Raw genomic sequence first — 21,948 nt, forward strand, 5'->3', positions numbered from 1 at the left:
ACCCATGAATTAGTCAAACGAAACAGCATTCCGCTGGGACTAAAGTGCAAGACACATTCCCAACAATCATATACAGCACGAGACACATAGCACATATGAAATAGCAAGAAAATAGTCATACACAAAAAAATATATATGTATAGCCCAAGTCCTTCTGTTTCACGTCCTGCATATCGACGGTGCATGGGTGTTATCAGCAAGAACAAGCAGTTCCTGCCCAGCCTGCAGATGAATGTACACATGCAAGCAAGCACACAGTCCAAGTATGTTAAGTGGCATGGATCAACTGGATAGCCAGATACTTTTTTCCCAGGATGGAAAAGTTAATATAAGAGTGTGTAATTTTAAGATGATTGGAGGAAAGCATAGGAGGTAGTCTTTTTATCACACTGCTAAGGATGGCAGAGGTAAATACATTAGAACCATTACATAAACTTTTAGATAGGCAGATGGATGATAGAAAAATGGAGGACTATGTGAGGCAGAAGAGTTAGATTGATCTTACAGTAGAATAAAAAAGTCAGCACAACATTTGGGCTGAAGGGCCTGTACTGTGTCATAATGTTCTATGTTTTATTTTCTATAAATATCAGATCAAAAACCACTTTCAGACCTATTGTCAGGTCCAGCAGATTGTCAGATCATCAGGTCCACAGCCACTTTCTGACCACTCTGTATTAGTAAGCACCATGTGAAAGTAATACGTAACTGCTTTGAGTTGGTGACAGGTAACTGCATTGAGTTGGCTCTAAATCAATGATGCTGGCCTGATTGGAAGTGAGACAGTGCAGCTAGGACAACAGCAGATTGTTAATTGGAATTTTTTTGCTGATAAATGCAATTTTATTTTTCTTCAGTCAATCTAAATGATAATGCAAAGCCAGGCAAAAAAAAAAAGTGGTGTGATGTCGAGATCCAGGAAAAAGGACTCTGCTAAAAATTCAAACGCACAAGTACACAATCCTATTTATGCGGTGGTTTTACGTGTGCATTCTATTTTAGGACGACTACCTGCACTCAGGGGGATCTTTGACCCAAATGCCACAACTCCAATTGCAAAGAGGTTGTCTGAGAATTGGTTCAGAGTACTCTCTATCACTCTGATCAACACCCCAAACACACCAGCTGGGGATTGTTCCAGGTGGACCAAGTCCTCACCAAAGAACAAAGTTTGAGATCAGGATATCAGTCAGTACTCAACTCTATTTGCCCATTCATACAGCAAACTACAGCAATAGCATACCGTGGGAAGGAGCATTGACAGAAGCAGCAGAATATATCTCTCTGTTTAAAGATGTGGTTTCATGATTACTTTTAATTGTTTGGGAGGGTCTAAAATTTTACCCTTGCTATCTGTCAGCTGCCTGGTCTGTTCATTCTGGAGCCAACTGGGCGGTTGGCTCCAAGCTATAGCCAATCCCACTGTAGCTAAGAAGTATCAGAGACACTCAACACATGTCCCTTCACTGAATCTTTCTGTCATCTCCTACTGGGACATATATATATATATATATGTCCCAGTAGGAGATGACAGTATAGCCACTCGCTCATTGCTAACTACGTCTGAGACTAAGCAGGGTGTCCTCACGCCTCAGATATAATTGCAGTGGTACTCCCTACCGTAACTGTTCTGGTATATTTGGTGGCCATGTGAACTAGCCCCTCATCCCTGCTCATTGCAACAAGATTATACCAACTACTTGTTACAAATATGCTAGGGAGGCAAGTTTCCAAAATTGAAAAAAAAAATTTGCAATGTCCTTGATCCTGCAAAGCAAATCAAATCCTGAATTGCTTACAGCTACAGGCAGCTCATTTTTCAGCATTTGACTGGTTTGACACCAGCTCTGGAACTTTGATGGCTTCGGGTGACGAGATCTCAAGCCGTAACTCACAAGGGGGCTGCATGCATTTTGGTTTCTTTGCCTGGCTCTTGGCTTTTAATGAGACAATTTGTGCACTGTGTGTAGTGGAAAAGGGCAGGCAGGCTGACTACCTGGGCCCTGGGTCAAAGTAATCTACTCCAAACCATTACTCAGGTACTGGTGAGCAATGAAAGAAGCTGACCAAGTTATTGTTCTGTGAGGTCTTTCCTTGGTGAAAATGAAGTTGATCAAAATGATGAAAATTCTATCTCAAAAAACAGCATGTTAATCTCCAGCCTCCGATATAAGAGTTGCTGTTGGGGATTAGTGGATCAAGCATCATTTATACTCTGCATACAATGCCCCTATTATTTTTGAGAAACAAGATTTCAAGGTTTACAGAGGAAAATATTGTTCTTCAATCAATATCAATTTGAAAAAGCATTCATAAGCAAATAAAAATCAATAGAGTGAAAAATGTCTAAATCAAACTGCAAAAGATACCCGCCTTCTCTCCATTTTGAGTAGACAATTATCTGCATAATTTAATTTAACCAGTATTGTGAGGTCGGTTTGTCCAGATTTATCTGGCAAATTCACATTGAAAGCCAGTGGATTCCTGTCATTAATCCAAGCACATCCACTCATTGAATTGAATTGTGAAAGCAAGGGAATACCTCACTTCAATGTGTCTTTATGTCTGTTTGTCATCCATTACAAACAGCAGGGAGCCTACTTCTGTTAAATTCCATGTGTTGATCACATGTTTTATGTTGGGGATCAAATATACCAATGTAAAAATAAAAATCAGAAAACCCGATGTGTGTTTAATATAGTTCAATTTTCATATTCTGAGGACACAGCTTTGGTCCATTTAGAATGGAGATGAGGAGGAGTTTTCTTAGCCAGGGAGTGGCGAATCTGTGGAATTCTTTGCTACAGGCTTCTGTGGAGGCCAAGTCTTTATGTATATTCAAGGCAGAGGTTGATAGATTCTTGACTGGTCAGGGTGGGCATGCTGGGATACAGGGAGAAGGCAGGAGACTGGGGCTGAGAGGAAAATTGAATCAGCAATGATGAAATGGTAGAGCAGACATGATGGGCCAAGTGGCCTACTTCTGCTCCTATATCTTATGGTCTTATGTATTTGTGACCAAACAGCTTCCCAATTATTCAGCCAAATAGGCAATAAGGGACATAATTTGCAACCATTGGAGTCCATGGAATTTGGGCCATTGAAGATTAGACTCTTGATCTCTGTTTCTTCATGTCTTGCACCTTATTGATTGACTGCAGTGCACTTTCTCTGCAATTGTAACACTGCATACTGTTATTGCTTTTCCCTTGCACCACATTGATGTGATGTATTGATCTATATGGATGGCATGCAAAACAAAGCTTTTCACTCTACCTCAGTTCATAATAAACTAACATTATACTTCACTGTCGCCAAACAATTGATGCTAGAACGTAGAATCATCACAGCAATATTTGATTCTGCGCTTCGCAGATCAATTTACTCACTCAGCACAAGTGGTCTTTCTCATCTCTTATATTCAAGAAAGTTGGACGGACTCCATCATATCTTTGTCCAATTGACCATTAACCTTTACTTAGTGTTGAGCATCTCGAGAAAGTCGGATGAGGCTTCACTTAGATCGGATGGAAATTTGAGCATCGTGGTGGCAAAAGGAATTTAATTCAAACAGGTATGAGGTAATGCAATTTCAGTGGTCACATTATGTTAGAACATGCAGAGTAAACAGCAGGGACCTCAAGAGAGCTGATGTACAGAAAGGACATGGGGTGCAAGACTTCAGCACACTGAAAGTGGATAGTGAAGATTGTATTTGATATACTTGCCTTTATCAGCTGTGTTATTGAGAATAAGAGTGGGAACACCTTGTTATAGCTGTACAAAACACAGGTCAGGCCACAGTTGGAGTATCGTGCGCCGGTCTGGTCACCATACTATTGAAAGGAGGTGGGAACAATAGAGAGAGTGCAGAGGAGACTCACCAGGATGTTGCCTGGATTAGGGGACTATAGTGATAAGAACAGATTGTGGAGGCAGAGTTTATTCCCGATGGAATATACATGTCCTTATAGCATTTATTAAATTATAAAGAGCAGAGATAGAATAGATAGTCTGTCATTTTTCCCCAGGGGAATCTAGAACAAGAATACACAATTTCAAGGTGGGAAGGGAGAAATTTAGATGAAATCTGAGAAGGAAATTTTTCACACCAAGGTCACCTGGACTGAGTCACTGGATGTGATGGTTGAGGCCAATACAATTACAATGTTTAAAAGGTATTTAGACTGGTACCTAGGTTGAAAATATATAGAGGCAAATGGGCCTAATGTGGGTGAATGGGATTAGCTTCGACGTAAACTATAGTGAGCATAGGCCAGGTGGGCAGCAGGGGCCCATTTTGACGCTGTACCATTCTATGATTCAATCGTTCTGTGATTCTCCAACAACTGGGGTTTCACAATGAGCCTGAGTTATCTCCTGTTTGTCTTTGTGTCCTTATGAAGGAGGCTTGCAGAAAGCAAGGTAAGTAACTCAGATTTCCCTATCTCTCACTAAAGCCGATTTACTTCTTTGAACCTCAACGCCATATAACACAACCCGCGGACAGATTTGATCTCTACCCCTTCATACCAGCTTGTCATTAAGCAGTATTTAGCATGTGGTCCAGCACACATAAACATCATTTATATGGCATTTCATTTCTAATAAACCTTCCAGATATGAAATACCAGAACAGGTTTTCAAGAGAATGCAGCTGAAAATTTCCTGGTGTCGCGTGGCCTTCTCTAATTGAAGTAGAGGGAAGAGCTTAAAGATATTTCAGATTCTTTTGGGCATCTGATGTGCTCTGTTGTGTAGAGGGGCATGAGAATGGGTAGCTGCATGGTCTTTGTGGCTTGGATGAGGATGTACAGCCATCATGTTCTTCTTCCCACAAAGCACTGGTGTTCCCTGACCTGATTTTTCACAATCTGGTCCTTTGGTCCTATTGTAGGCGGACATGTACATACAGTATATGCAATCCAAAGGCAAAATGTTTCAGCTTACTGGAAATCTGAATGAAAACTAGAAACACTGGCAGTGCTCAATCAGTCAGGACAGCATTGTGGAGAGAGAAACAGAGATTATATTTCAGTCAAGATGTTCATAAGTCATTGACCTGAAATATTAAATTCACTTTCCAATCCACAGACGTTGCCTGACCTGCAAAATAGTTCCAGCATTCACTGTCATTTTTGACAATAAATGTAATATTGAGTGTGAATAATAAAAGTTATGTTAAAATCGTCACCCCTTTCTGGATTGCATCATGTGACAACTGATCTGAGGGCCACAAAAATATAAAGCTTCAGAGGTTGTCTCTAAAGGATGTTTGAATAAATAGGACAGTACTCGACTGAAATCTGTAGAAGCTTTTACATTTCACAATGGACTCCTTTAGAGTAAGAATTCTTTGAAAATATACATCTCATAAATCTGATTTTCATTATCAGTTAAGATATAAAAGAACCCATTTGCCCATGAAGTCTCTGCTGACTCTCAGAGAAGTATCATTTTCCCACTTACTTCCTAAAATCTAGCAACGTGGGGACAAATTTTTTACTGCAACCAAATAGCCAATCAACCTGCTTCTCTTTGGGAAATGGGAGGAAATTGAAGCCTGAGGGAAATCGCAGAGAGAACAGACAAACCTAACACTAACAATACATGAGTTCAGAATCAAACCCAGGTCACTGAAGCTTAGGGTTGCCAAATTTCTCACTCCCAAATAAGGGACAAATGTAGCAGTCAAATGCAGGACGCTTGTGTTTACCCCGAGAAAGACTACCATGACCATGAAGCCTTGCGCGGGCACCTGTGTGCGCATGCATGACGTGCGCATACGTGTATGTGCTGATTTTCTTTCTCTACAAATCAGTTTTGGCGATTCTGTTCAGTGAAACTACACTGTACGTACATTATTTCTACTTTATATAGGCTGTGTATTTATCATATCATTCCTGCTTTTACTATATGTTAATGTTATTTTAGGTTTTATGTGTTATTTGGTATGATTTGGTAGGTTATTCTTTGGGTCTGGGAACGCTCAAAAATTTTCCTGATATAAATTAATGGTAATTGCTTCTTCGCTTTACGCCATTTCGGCACGAAAGGTTTCATAGGAACACTTAGCGGGGGAAATACGGGACAAGGGCGGTCCCGTATGGGACAAACCAATTTAGCCCAATCTACGGGATGTCCTGGCTAATACGGGACAGTGAGCAACCCTGCCGAAGCTATGCAGCAGCCATTGTCCTAGTGCTCTCCTCATGCCAGCACATCAGTCCCCAACAGTCTGTTTATGTGAGGCCGATAAAGTTACTGCTGTTTTGGTGTAGCCACTATTCTTCTGTAACTAACATTCCTATTTGAAACCAGTCAAAACCTGACACTTCCCCAGTGCTCTGTTTGGTACCTACCCTGTCAACTGAGCTACGGAATCGAGAGTGGTTCCAACTTCTAAGAGCGAGCAGGTTTTTAAATAGCATCGGAGACAATTGTACAAGAACACCGAATCCATCACCAATGACTCCTACCATCCAGGCCATGGTCTGTTCTTGCTGCTGCTATTCAAAAGGTGGTACGGGAGCCTTCTTAGGCCCTACGCTACCAGGTTCAGGAAGCTATTTCCCTGCAACCATCAGGCACCTGAACCAGCATAGATAACTTCACTCATTTCAACTCTAAACTAATTCCCCAACCAAAAGGCTCACTTTCAAGGACTTTACAACTCATGTTTTCAGTATTATGCATTTTTTAACTGTACACTTTGTCTTCAGCTGCACATTGGCTGTTTATCAGTCTTTGTTTATGTGCAGTTTTTCATTCATTCAACTTTCACGTTTCATAATGCATTTATTATCAACGAATGTATAAATTATACAACCTTGAGATTTGTTTCCTTACAGGCAGTTGCAGGGCAACAATCCGAAAGAACCCAATTAAAAAAAAAAGACAAACCCCAGTGTCCACAGAGAAAGAGGAGAAAAGCCAGAAAACAAATCACGCAAACAATAGAAGCCAGCAGCAACAACAACAGCATCCCGAGCCAAATCGAGTCCTTAGATCCAAATCCCTGGAGCAGCCCGGAGTAGGCTCGAAGCCTCGATATTAAGTTGAGGAGGAGGGAGGAGAAGATGGCGGCGCGGCGCAGCGCGCAAGGCCGTTCCGAAATGATATCGTATTTGTAAATAGGTACCATGCACAATCCTGATTTGATGGAGACAGACGTGAGGAGCACAGAGGAACATCTGGAGAAACTTCTGAAATGCCCGCTTCACTGCCGCTGCTACTGTTCGATCGAGAATCTCCAGAAGGGAAGGTCCCAAATCCTCGGCTTTGCCTGTTGCTTGGTGGCTGGGGCCGGGGTCAATGCGCTTGGAAGAGATGGTGCTAGGTGCTCGGTGTCGGAGGGCTAGTCGGAGGCTCGAAGTTTTCAGACAGACTCAGAGTCGGACTGTGGTCGGGTACTTCCAGGATGCTGCATCGGCAAGTTTGCGGCGCTGGAAGCTCATGGCGGGAGAGTTTTTCTTCCTTCTACCATCTGCGTGAGATGATGGGACTTTCGAGAGACTTTGAGACTTTTTTTTTTACCGTGCCCATGCTCTGTTCTTTATCAAATTATAGTATTGCTTTGCACTGTTGTAACTATATAGAAATCATAGAAACCATAGAAACTACAGCACAGAAACAGGCCTTTTGGCCCTTCTTGGCTGTGCCGAACCATTTTCTGCCTAGTCCCACTGATCTGCACACGGACCATATCCCTCCATACACCTCCCGTCCTTGTATCTGTCCAATTTATTCTTAAATGTTAAAAAAGAACCCACATTTACCACCTCGTCTGGCAGCTCATTCCATACTCCCACCACTCTGTGTGTGAAGAAGCCCCCCCTAATGTTCCCTTTAAACTTTTCCCCCCTCACCCTAAACCCATGTCCTCTGGTTTTTTTCTCCCCTTGCCTCAATGGAAAAAGCCTGCTTGCATTCACTCTATCTATACCCATCATAATTTTATATACCTCTATCAAATCTCCCCTCATTCTTCTACGCTCCAGGGAATAAAGTCCCAACCTATTCAACCTTTCTCAAGTCCCGGCAACATCCTTGTAAACCTTCTCTGCACTCTTTCAACCTTATTTATATCCTTCCTGTAATTTGGTGACCAAAACTGAACACAATACTCCAGATTCGGCCTCACCAATGCCTTATACAACCTCATCATAACATTCCAGCTCTTATACTCAATACTTTGATTAATAAAGGCCAATGTACCAAAAGCTCTCTTTACGACCCTATCTACCTGTGATGCCACTTTTAGGGAATTTTGTATCTGTATTCCCAGATCCCTCTGTTCCACTGCACTCCTCAGTGCCTTATCATTAACCCTGTATGTTCTACGTTGGTTTGTCCTTCCAACGTGCAATACCTCACACTTGTCAGTATTAAACTCTATCTGCCATTTTTTAGCCCATTTTTCCAGCTGGTCCAAGTCCCTCTGCAGGCTCTGAAAACCTTCCTCACTGTCTACTACACCTCCAATCTTTGTATCATCAGCAAACTTGCTGATCCAATTTACCACATTATCATCCAGATCATTGATATAGATGACAAATAACAATGGACTCAGCACTGATCCCTGTGGCACACCACTAGTCACAGGCCTCCACTCAGAGAAGCAATTCTCTACCACCACTCTCTGGCTTCTTCCATCGAGCCAATGTCTAATCCAATTTACCACCTCTCCATGTATACCTAGCGACTGAATTTTCCTAACTAACCTCCCATGCGGGACCTTGTCAAAGGCCTTACTGAAGTCAATGTAGACAATATCCACTGCCTTCCCTTCATCCACTTTCCTGGTAACCTCCTCAAAAAACTCCAATAGATTGGTCAAACATGACCTACCACGCACAAAGCCATGTTGACTCTCCCTAATAAGTCCCAGTCTATCCAAATGCTTGTAGATTCTGTCTCTTAGTACTCCCTCCAAAAACTTACCTACTACCGACGTTAAACTTACTGGCCTATAATTTCCCAGATTACTTTTCAATCCTTTTTTAAACAACGGAACAACATGAGCCACTCTCCAATCCTCCAGCACCTCACCTGTAGACAGCGACATTTTAAATATTTCAGCCAGGGTCCCTGCAATTTCAACACTAGTCTCCTTCAAGGTCCGAGGGAACACCCTGTCAGGTCCCGGGAATTTATCCACTTTAATTTTCCTCAAGACAGCAAGGACCTCCTCCTTTTCGATCTGTACAGTTTCCATGATCTCACTACTTGTTTCCCTTAATTCCATAGACTTCATGCCAGTTTCCTTAGTAAACACAGACGCAAAAAACCTATTTAAGATCTCCCCCATTTCCTTTGGTTCCGCACATATCCGACCACTCTGATCTTCAAGAGGACCAATTTTATCCCTTGCAATCCTTTTGCTCTTAATATACCTGTAAAAGCTCTTTGGATTATCCTTCACTTTGACTGCCAAGGCAACCTCATGTCTTCTTTTAGCCCTCCTGATTTCTTTCTTAAGTACTTTCTTGCACTTCTTATACTTCTCAAGCACCTTATTTACTCCCTGCTTCCTATACATGTCATACAACTCCCTCTTCTTCTTTATCAGAATTGCAATATCCCTTGAGAACCAAGGTTCCTTATTCCTATTCACCTTGCCTTTAATCCTGACAGGAACATACAAATTCTGCACTCTCAAAATTTCTGCTTTGAAGGCGTCCCACCTACCGATCACATCCATGTCAGAGAACAACCTGTCCCAATCCATGCTTTTTAGATCCTTTCTCATTTCTTCAAATTTGGCCTTCTTCCAGTTAAGAACCTCAACCCTAGGACCAGATCTATCCTTGTCCATGATCAAGTTGAAACTAATGGTGTTATGATCACTGGAACCAAAGTGCTCCCCTACACGGACTTCTGTCACTTGTCCTAACTCGTTTCCTAACAGGAGATCCAATATTGCATCCCCTCTAGTTGGTCCCTCTATATATTGTTTTAGAAAACTTTCCTGAACACATTTTACAAACTCTAAACCATCTAGACCCTTAACAGTATGGGAGACCCAATCAATATATGGAAAATTAAAATCCCCTACCACCACAACTTTATGTTTCCTGCAGTTGCCTGCTATCTCTCTGCAGATTTCCACTTCCAATTCTCTTTGACTATTGGGTGGTCTGTAATACAATCCCACTAATGTGGTCATACCTTTCCTGTTTCTCAGCTCCACCCACAAGGACTCAGTAGACAAGCCCTCTAATCTGTCCTGCCTGAGCACTGCTGTAATATTTTCCCTAACAAGCAATGCCACTCCCCCACCTTTCATTCCTCTGCCTCGATCACATCTGAAACATCCGAACCCTGGAATATTAAGCTGCCAGTCCTGCCCCTCCTGTAGCCAAGTTTCACTAATTGCTACAACGTCATAATTCCACGTGTCAATACATGCCCTCAACTCATCCGCCTTCCCCGCAATACTCCTAGCATTGAAATATGTACACCTCAGAAGATTTTTACCACCACTCACAACCTTTCTATTAGTGGATTTGCTTGAAAATTTAACATCATTTATTTTCACCCCAGCCACACTGTCAGCTCTGGTACTGTGGTTCCCATCCCCCTGCAAATCTAGTTTAAAGCCCCCCCAATAGCATTAACAAACCTCCCTGAAAGGATATTGGTCCCCCTGTAGTTCAAGTGTAACCCGTCTCTCTTGTACAGGTCCCACCTGCCCCAGAAGAGGTCCCAATTATCCTGAAATCTGAAACCCTGCCCCCTACACCAGTTCCTCAGCCACTTGTTCATCCTCCAGAGCATCCTATTCCTACCCTCACTGGCACGTAGCACAGGTAGCAATGTTATAATTATGTGGTTTTTGTCAGTTTTTCAGTCTTGGTTTGTCTTGTGTTTCTGTGATATCATTCTGGAGTAACATTGTATCATTTCTTAATGCATGCATTACTAAATGACGATAAAAGAGGACTGCGTGTCCTCATAATCTAATCTAATAATCTAATCATAGTAGCGAGGCAAATTGTCGCAAAGTTCACAGACACGAAGTATAGCAGCTGAGGACAATCTCACAGCCTCAGAGTCGCGGAGAGAGAAGCCCGCAGATTATCTGGGCTAGCATTTAAACTGTCCGATTTCCCATCAGGAGCCGGGCCTCGCCGTGGTGAGTCGCTCTGGCCCTTGAACACGCCGCCCATCGATTCACTTTGGACCTGGATTTCGCCGCTCAAGAAGTCGCTCTCGACCCCTCTAATTCGGCTCGGTGTTTACAGCGACCCACCCTCATACCCGGGTTAGTTGGACAGGCATCAGAACTCCTCTGTCCTGTCTTCTCCTCTCCGAATCGATGGCTCCAACTTCAAGTACGTCGATGTTGCAGCACATTGGCAGGGCACGTCCCGCGAATTCACTTCAAAAAAAAGTGTATTAATATTGATTTTAATCAAATTCCTCTGCTTTCAAACTACCAGTAAGCTGTCACACATCTTCAGTAGCAGCATCTTAAACCTATTTCCCTGTTCTACTCTGAATCGGTACAAGAAAATGGATTCCTGTGCAATATATGGTGACATAAATGTGCTTAGATAATACATTTACTTTAAACTTTGGACTATGTGGCTGTTATAAGAGATCTCCATTCAGAGGCCTGACCAAGTATGTATATAGATCAAGTGGAAGAGAGGAACAAGCTCATGCGTCCGGGAGATGTCTTTGGTAAAGGTCTCAGAGCTGCACTAACATATATAGATAGTCCTTCAGCACAAGGCAGCAAGTAAAGTGAAAAAAAAAATTGTTTTATGCTATTCTGACAGCAAGCCATGTTCTTGCTGCTTGATAAGGTGAGCAATTTGGATGAGTGACAGCAAACTGCATTCACTCAGGAGTGTGCTGTTTACTCGTTCAGTCAGTGGGAAGAATAATTTGAAGTAGTTTATGTGGTAAAACACAGAACATGTTGAACAGCAGGAACTCAAGGGGAAGTATTCAGACAACAAATGTCAAAACACCTCTCCACCCTTTTCCCAAAGGATTGACATTAAAATGCACTCTGCATCTGAAGATCATTCTTCAAACAATATGAGCTCCGAATAAACTCTGAACTCGATTTAATGGGCAGGAACTTCAGTTGTTTCCTAATTATTTTATGCTCCGTGCTTTATGCTGAAGAGTAAGAAATGGAAATATTTACTTCCTTTATTTGAATTTTCATAACCACTTTGGGTAGTCATTAAACTTTAAAAAAAACTGAACAGCACTCTTTTATTGGCTTCAAAATCTGTACAAGTCACAAGTAAAGGAGGTTCAAGGAATCAAGTGTAATATTATTTTACCATAGCTTTGTATCGTATAAATATGCAGGTGTATGAACAGGTAACAGGAATAGGCCATTCAACCCCACTCAGTTAGATTATGGCTGATCTGATCACAACCTCAACCATCCTAAAAACTATCCTAAATGAAAACCTAAAAACTGCAGATGCTGAAGACCTGAACTAAAAACAGATAGCACCGGAAGAGAGTGACAAAGACTCATAATCCCTTGAGAGAAAAGAGTTATGCCTCATCTCTGTCTTAAGTAGGCAATCTTTTTTTTAAAACAGTGATCCCTAATTCTAGTTCCATCCACGTGAGGAAATGTCCTCTCTATATCTATCTACCACCAGCATCCTATTTGTGTCAATCAACACTTCCAAATTCCAGTGGATACAAAGATGGCCTGTCCACTCAAGACGCTTTGTTAAAAGCAGTCTAAAGGCTTCTCTCTGCTGTCTGTTTCTCATGCATCCAAAACAAAACATACATAGAACATAGAATAGTACAGCACAGTGCAGGCCCTTCGGCCCACAATGTTGTGCCGACCCTCAAACCCTGCCTCCCATATAAGCCCCCACCTTAAAAGTTCTTGAACATTTTCTCAACAGTTCAGGGGTTAAGCCTTAAAATATAAAATGGCCTGTGAATCGGCAAGGGACTGAGGAGGGCAATAGGGAATATCTAAAGGGGGGAGAGGAAGATACAACTTTTATAGCGTGAGAAGATTTGCTAAGATTGGAGACAAAATAACAGTTCCACGTCACCTGTTCTAGGGCAATAGGTTAAGTTTAATACCATGCCATCAGAGTGTAGTTGGCTGTCAGGATTCAACTGTTTTTCATAAGATGCAGCACTGAGGCATAGATTGGTACACCACGGAAACAGGCCCTTTGACTTACCATGTCCATAACGTTTATTGCATTGATCTTCTAACCCCAATGGCCTCCATTAGGCTACCATCCTACTCAAGCACCTATCCCAACGCCTCTTGAACACTGGGATTGTACCTGCCTCCATAAATAATGATAAATAATAACAATAATAATAATAATTAGAGAGTAATAACTACAACTGGTGTCATGCCAAAGACACTATACAATAGCATTAAATAACTTGGGATATATCTGTGTAAATCACCAGAAGGCCACAACACTAAACACCACTAGAATAGTCCAAAGGTTGCTAGCAATTGAGAAATGAGCGTGCTTGGAAATGCCTGTTTTATGAGCTTGAGCTGAGAAAAATTCAAAGAGAAATAATAATAACAATAATAATTGTCACCTTGAAATTGAAACCTTAGGAGCAGAAATGGCCCACCTAACGGGATATAAAATGCATATCTTGAGCAAGAAAATTAAGAGAAAAAGCTAAGGAAATATAAGGTCCACTCAAGTTACAATCAACCGAGCAAAAGCATTGTAGAATTTATAGATACACTAAGACAAAAGCTTGGTGCATAAAAAGCCAGACTAAATAGATATATGAAGTGCACGAAAGAAGGAAAACAGAATTGTTAGTTCAGGAGGAATGAAAAATGTTTATACAGGACATTGAAACTAAATTCGATGCACCAAAATGTCACCAACTCTAGCACAGAATTAGCAACAAACACAGAGATAATGAACATTTGGTCTAATATCTGGTCAAACAGGGCAATGCACTATCAAGAAGCAGGTTGGATCAGGGAGGAGAACGAATGCATTCGTACATTTGACGACATGCAAACTCCTGAAGTTACAATGATATGATAAAAGTGGTTATAAAAACAATCCACAACTGGAAAAGTACTGTCAGAGATAATATTCATAATTATTGGTATAAAAATTAAATTGCCTTTATCTGTACCTATTAATACAAATCAACAATTTTCTTAAAAATCCTAAAGAAGTGCCTGAATTTTTGACAGAAGGTAAAACATATCTCCTAATAAAAGGAGAAATCACAAATGACCCATCAAAAAATTTCTTGCTTATGAACTATATATAAAATTGTAATATCATGCATCTCGCAATCAATCACCTCTCACTTAACCACAATATACTGACAGAAGAGCAGAAAGAATGTCATAAGGGTATGAAAGGATTTAAAGAAAAACTGATAATAGATTCTGTAATTCTAAATCAAGCCCAGCAGAAAAGCGCAAGTCTTTCATGTAGTTATATTTACTACCAAAAACCATTTGATTTTGTCCCACACTCATGGTTAATAAAAGCTCTTAATATATGTAAATATACATATTGTTAAATTCCTACAACATCTGATGAAACATTAGTGTAATATAATCACTATATCTATTAGCAACCAAAAAAGAGTGAGCACTGCTACCAAATTAAACCGAGGCATTTTCCAGTGTGACTCTCAAAGCCCACTATGATCTTGTCTAGCTTTAAACCCGCTCTCTAATTTACTGAATCAGATGACAATAGGGTATTAAATCAGAGACAACCAAACAAGTTGTACCTTGACACACCTTCTATGCATGGATGATTTGAAATTATATGCTTCTTTATCAGCAAAGCTAAAGCAATTAATTCAAAGAATAAACTATTTTCTAAAGATATAAACATGAACGTTGGACTAAGTAAGTGCAGAACATTAAACAAAGAAAGGTGCAATAGGGCTAGTAGAATATAAAACAGAGCAGGGGGATATAATACAAACAATGGATGAAATTAAAACACATTAGTTTCTGGGATATCAACAAGCAAAAAAAATAGATCACACTGCGATAAAGGGAATACTTTTGATAGAATTTACTTCAAAGCTTAAGAAAATCTGCCAAACCGAGCTCAATAGTAAAAATATAACAAAGGCAATAAACACTTTTGCCATACCCATATTAACAAATTCTTTGGCATAATATCTTGTTCCAAAACCGATCTGGAAAATTTACAAGTGAGAACTGGAATGATAAATTTAAAGACTTTTTAATAAAAAAAAGAAAACACTATATACATTTGAACATACTTAGATAAGCACTACCTAGGACAGAAGGAGAAAGAGGAATAATAGGCTTTAAAAAATGTACACAACAGTCAGATAAAACTCCTAAGGATATATTTTCATCAACAAAACAGGATCCAGCGCTCCATTCGAACATATGCAACTCTGATAAGAAGTACATTCCACTAAATGTAAATGAAAGCACAACCCAGAAAAATGAAGAAGTTATCACTATAGAAGGAAAAGTTAACCAAAGGAAGACTATGATCCTCCATGGAAGACATCTCCATGATTTGAGCAGACCAGACAATGACAAGAAAACATTGAACACCTAGCTTAGAGTGTTCATAATAAAAGACCAACAAATTCAAAGTGATAAATGCAGAAAACGCCAAGAGAAGCCAGAAACACATTACAAGATCCTCCAGCAGCTTAACTCAATCTGATTACTTACTCAGACACAATCAGGCGGCAAACATCATTCACCAAAACCTTGCTAAAGTACAAACTCATAAAAGACATCTTACCTTATTATAAATACAAGCCTGATCCTGTTTTAGAATCAGTATCCTACCATTTATATTATGACTTATCCGTTATTTACAGACACGACACTCCATAATAACAGTCTGGATATAACATTACACGATAAACTAGCAAGAACATCTTATTTAACAAACATAGCCATTCCAAACATGCATAATAAACAAAAATCAGTAAGTGAAAAGCATTAGAAATATGCTGAATTAAAAGAGGAAATTGAAAGATTTTGGAATATGAAGGTATATAACATCTACAACTGGTACCATCCCAAAGTCACAACAAAATTGCATTAAACAATTGGGCATAAGCAGTAATATTCATGTAAGTCTCCAGAAAGTCACAATACTAAACTCCATTGGAATAGCCTGAAAGTTCCTGGCAATCGAGAAATGCGTATATTCGGCTATGCCAGTACCTCAGGTTTTACCAGTTTGAGCTGCGAAAAAAAAACAATAATGTCTTAACAATGAGAAATACAGATAACTGCCGAAGGTCCACAAAGAGTATAAAGAGTAGGAAAGAAGATTACCTACGTCAAGAAGGTTTTGATGGGAGACACCAAGTTTCGGTTTTTAAGCCGTTGCGGAATGCAAGAGGGCTGGAAGACTGCTGGTGAAAGCTTGGGTTTGAATAGATGACAAAGTAAATGAATGGTGACTTTCCCTCAGCCGTTAGATTTCTGGACAGTGAACTCTGAACACTGCCTCACTATTTTTGCTCTCCTTTTGCAATACTTATGCAATTTTTAAGTTTTGAAAATATATTTTGTACTGTAATTTATAGAATGTTTTATGCATTGTACTTCTGCAGCAAAAAAAAATCGCAACATATGTCAGTGAATATAAACCTATGTGGAAAATAATGATTTTCACTGGGCAATGCATTGGGGTCGGGGGATATAACCCACCTCCATTCGTTCATCTGTTGGGCACTACAGCTCACCTACTTTGAAAAACATTCTGGTCTCAAGGTATAATATATAAGGCTTTGCATCATCATGGTTCCAATTTTTTGGGAAAAATTGTGGAATGATTGTCCTGAAGTGTTCCACACTACTCACAATATTCTTAGATTTGATACAATCCTATTCACTAATTGGAATAAACCCAAACTTTATGTATATTGAAGGCCAAATATTTCTTCTTATCCAACTATTCTTTCAACACATTGCTCCACACAATTACCTCTTCTTGGGTTCATGAATTTTTAACTATTTCCAAGAAATGATCCATTTCTTCCTGTTTGGTCATACTACATAGGCAAATTAAAATCACAGATTAACTTGCTGATGTGCATTCCTGTTTAAATTAAGGTATCCGTTAGTCTTGCGAGACCATGGATCTGTGCCTGGAAGGTCTTCACTCTCCAGGGCGCAGGCCTGGGCAAGGTTGTATGGAAGACATGCTGCAAGTCGCCCCTCTCCATGACACCAATGTTGTCCAAGGGAAGGGCATTAGGACCCATACAGCTTGGCACCGGTGTCGTCGCAGAGCACTGTGTGATTAAGTGCCTTGCTCAAGGACACAACACGTTGCCTCGACTGGGGCTGGAACTCACGACCTTCAGGTCGCTAGTCCAATGCCTTAACCGCTTGGCCACGTGCCCACACGTTCCTGTTAGGTTCAGTTTAAAACACATGCAAAGGTAATTTTAGATGCAAAACCTAAATGGGGCTGTATTTGATCAGAACACAAGCCAATTGTGAGCTCTTGGTGATTTTGTGATTTTTTCACTCCACTTAAAAATTTAGGAAGTGCATACCATTCTCATGTAATCTTACATACTTTATATCAGATCTCTTAGAGGCCAGCAAAGGCAGTTCATCAAACTGATTATGAAGAAACACTGCTCAAGATCAGCGGTGTTGATGATTTGATATTACAGTTAACCTGGTCAGTAACCAGACCTCAGGGCATGTTCACCACATCTGCATCCTTCATTGAATGAACAATGAACAGGGATTGAGTACAGTTCTGGTCACTGAATTATAGGAAAGATGTCAATGAAATTGAGAGAGTACAGAGGAGGTTTACTGGAATGTTGCCTGGGTTTCATCTCCTAAGTTACAGAGAAAGGTTGAACAGGTTGGGTCTTTATTCTTTGGAGCGTAGAAGGTTGAGGGGGGACTTGATAGAGGTATTTAAAATTATGAGGGGAATAGATAGAGTTGACGTGGATAGGCTTTTTCCATTGAGAGTGGGGGAGATTCAAACAAGAGGACATGAGTTGAGAGTTAAAGGGCAAAAGTTTAGGGGTAACATGAGGGGGAACTTCTTTACTCACAGAGTGGTAGCTGTGTGGAATGAGCTTCCAGCAGAAGTGGTTGAGGCAGGTTCGATGTCATTTAAATTTAAACTGGATAGATATATGGACAGGAAAGGAAAGGAGGGTTATGGGCTGAATGCAAGTCGGTGGGACTAAGTGAGAGTAAGAGTGTGGCACGGACTAGAAGGGCCGAGATGGCCTGTTTCCGTGCTGTGATTGTTATATGGTTATATGGATAGAACAAGCTCTTTTCTGTTTTTAGCTGAATTAGATTTTACTTTACCACTGATGGACTTTAAAACAATTTAAAAAATAGTGGGCATTGCTGATAAAAATGTTCTGGCAGTTGCTAAACCAGTTATCTGAAATTTGAACGGCTTTTTTCTTCAGTCGATATATCGACGCTAGTGTGTAACTGGAAACTGCTTCTGTACGGATATACCAACCAAGAGAAAAGGCTGCTAAGTGCTTTATCCTTTCAGCTCTCAATGGTAATCGGAGACTCAAGAGCAGAAAGCTTCACAAAGTAAGGAAAGAGGTGAAACACTAATAACCAAAGCAGGGCAAAATGTTCGGGACAGACAATGAATTAGTTATCATGGCAAAAATCGGATGAATAAGTAAACTGCAAAATATTTGTGTCGACCAAGATCAAAAGTGGTCATAATGAGTGGGCTCTTAAAAATGATAGATCTTTGCATGTTTCTTAATAACAAAGTACAGATGAACACTTTTGACTGAATGCTTTGTTAATGTGAAAAATAGTTATAGCAGAAATTTTAAACAAATAATTACATAATGTGATTTTGAAAAGCGAAAGGAAGGAATATTAACCGTGCAACCAGCAGGTTATTTTTTCCTCTCATTCACCACCCCCCCACCCCCTAAAGATCTATTTTCCTCACCTAAACCTTGACTAGATATCTTGCTTGAGAGTATTCTTCCAAACTGTCGACCTGACCAATGTTCTATTCTAGGGCTTGAAGCCACAAATGTCTGAGTCAGTAGCAAGTGTACTACCAACTACATGATATTAATCAGCCAGGCAGAAAAGATGACCACGCATGCAAAAGGCAATTAGAGAATGAGTGAAAGCACGAGGGAGAAAAAAAATAGTTTACATCTTTCTACTTAATTATCCTCTAAGGGAAAAAGCTTTTTTTTAAGGTACGAGTACTCCAATAATACCTCAAACATGGGAACCAATTTATGCAAAACAAAACTCCATAAAGAACAACACAATAATGATCATTTTGCTAATGCCAGAGCAGAGCTAATGCCAGCTGGTGGTGTGGTGACACCAGACTTTGGGGTGAGTGGTCCTGGGTTCAAATCCGGTCAGCTCCTTGCACGCTTTTCATCTGTGGAGGGTCGAACATCGAGCTGGCAACTCGGCCTCACAAAAAAAAAGACAAGTGCTGAAGAAACGGCAAGGTCGCCACCTGATGCACCACGAGGCGCGGAGAGGAACAACAATAACAAAAGCAGAGCCAAACATCAGCAAGCCAACTGAGGAAATTTCATCTGCTTTCCCTCAAGATGGACAATGCAATCTCTGACTTCCAACTGAGAGGACAGACAAGACTTTAACTTTTTATCCAAAATACATCACCTCTGGCAGTGAAGCACTCTGTCAGCGATGCATGGGATGTTGTGTCTAGATTTTTGATCAGGACTTGAAAACACATTCTCCTGACCCAGGGATAAGTGTGGTCATACTCAGGTAAATGCAAATGGCAAAGATTGATCTGTTGGAAATTTATGGTAACCGATAGTGATGAATCCTCACTGTATACTTCGGTAGGATAATGTTCCTTATACACAGTGAAAAAATATGCAGATGTAAGGTCATCGGTCTCACTAATTATGCCATGAAAGTATTGCTAAGGCACACTGGAAGGAATGGAAAAGGAAAGTGGGAACTAAAGCCTTTATGTTTCTCTGAGCTCTTCTTTCAGCCCTCTGGTTAAAATGTTCAAATTAATTGCCTCTGTGCATTATTTTAGCAAAATTGTTTGCTCATTCATTTTAAACAAGTTAATTATTTCCCTTAAAATAGTTCAGAGAGGAATTGGATCCTGAAAATAGCACATGCAGAACGGCTGGCTTTTTGCAGGGAGTGGCTTTGATTAAGATGTGGGACAGCGGTGGGGATATTATTACCCAGGAAAGTCAATGGTTCCATATCAAGATGCGAGCACTGATTAGTATGGTCGAATGGTGTTTTGTGACTGGCACACTGCAAGATGGACTGTTCTAGTCTGCCGTTGTGGAGACCAACAAAAACATCCACTAGAAAGAAAATGCTGGAAATGCACATCAGGTGTCTCACCAACTAAAGTGAGAGAAAAAAAAATAAGTGTGGACTTTGGAGAAGGAGCTCTTCAGGTGTTCTCTTCTGAGGGAGAATTTTCAAACTGACTGAGGGAAAAGTAAAGGAAGAACTTGACTCAGAACATTGACTTCACTTTATAGAAACAGAAACCTTATATTTATGTCTGGTTTTATTTGCAATGTTAAATAATGACTATAAATAATGGAATGATTTTGACAACTTCAGCTTGTAGACATCACTTGGATGGTGAGGAGAAGACAGAGAGAGGAAGACCGATAATTAACTTAAGCTGCAGTATTTATCAACCACAGCCTACCGGTCAACCTCGACGCTTTGCAATTCGCCAACCGGAGCAACAGGTCAGCTGCAGATGCCATCTCTCTGGCCCTACATTCCTCCTTAGAACACCTGGAGAATAAAGACGCATACGTAAGGCTCCTTTTCATTGACTACAGCTCTGCCTTTAATACCATCATTCCAAATAAACTGATTCCTAAGCTCCGGAACCTGGGCCTTAGCACTCAGATCTTCAGCTGGATCTTCAACTTCCTCACAGACAGGACCCAGGCTGTAAAAATAGGGGACAAGCTCTCCTCTACAATTACTCTGAGCACCGGTGCCCCACAAGGCTGTGTACTCAGCCCCCTGCTGTACTCACTGTACACCCATGATGTGTAGCCAAGTTTCCATCGAACTCAATATGTAGGTTTGCTGATGACACAACAATTGTAGGCCGTATCTTGGGCTATGATGATTTTGAGCGCAGAGAGGAAATTAAGAACCTGGTGGCATGGTGCGAAGACAATATTCCTATTCCTCAAAGTCAGTAAGACAAAAGAATTGGTTGTTGACTTCAGAAGGAGTAGCAGACCGCACAACCCCATCTACATCGGTGGTGCGCAAGTGGAACAGGTCAAAAGCTTTAAGTTCCTTGGGGTCAATATCACAAATGACCTGACTTGGTCCAACCAAGCAGAGCCCACTGCCAAGAAGGCCCACCAGCGCCTTTACTTCCTGATATAGCTAAAGAAATTTGGCCTGCCCCCTAAAACCCTCACTAATTTTTATAAATGCACCGTAGAAAGCATTCTTCTAGGGTGCATCACAACCTGGTATGGAAGTTGTCCTGTCCAAGACCGGAAGAAGCTGCAGAAGATCGTGAACGCAGCCCAGCACATCACACAAACCAATCTTCCGTCCTCTTACTCACTTTACACCGCACGCTGTCGGAGCAGTACTGCCAGGATAATCAAGGACACGACCCACCCAGCCATCACACTTTTTGTCCCTGTTCTCTCCGGGAGAAGGCTCAGGAGCTTGGAGGCTCGTACGGCCAGATTTGGGAACAGCTGCTTTCCAACTGTGATAAGACTTCTGAATGGATCCTGACCCGGATCTGGGCCGTACCCTCCAAATATTCAGACCTGCCTCTCGGTTTGTTTTTTTGCACTACCTTACTTTTCCTTTTCTATTTATGATTTATAATTTAAATTTTATTACATTTACTATCGATTTGTACTCCAGGGAGCGCGAAGCGCAGAATCAAATATCGCTGTAATGATTGCACGTTCTAG

Source organism: Mobula birostris, chromosome 31 (assembly GCF_030028105.1).
Source record: "Mobula birostris isolate sMobBir1 chromosome 31, sMobBir1.hap1, whole genome shotgun sequence".
Lineage (NCBI taxonomy): Eukaryota > Metazoa > Chordata > Chondrichthyes > Myliobatiformes > Myliobatidae > Mobula > Mobula birostris.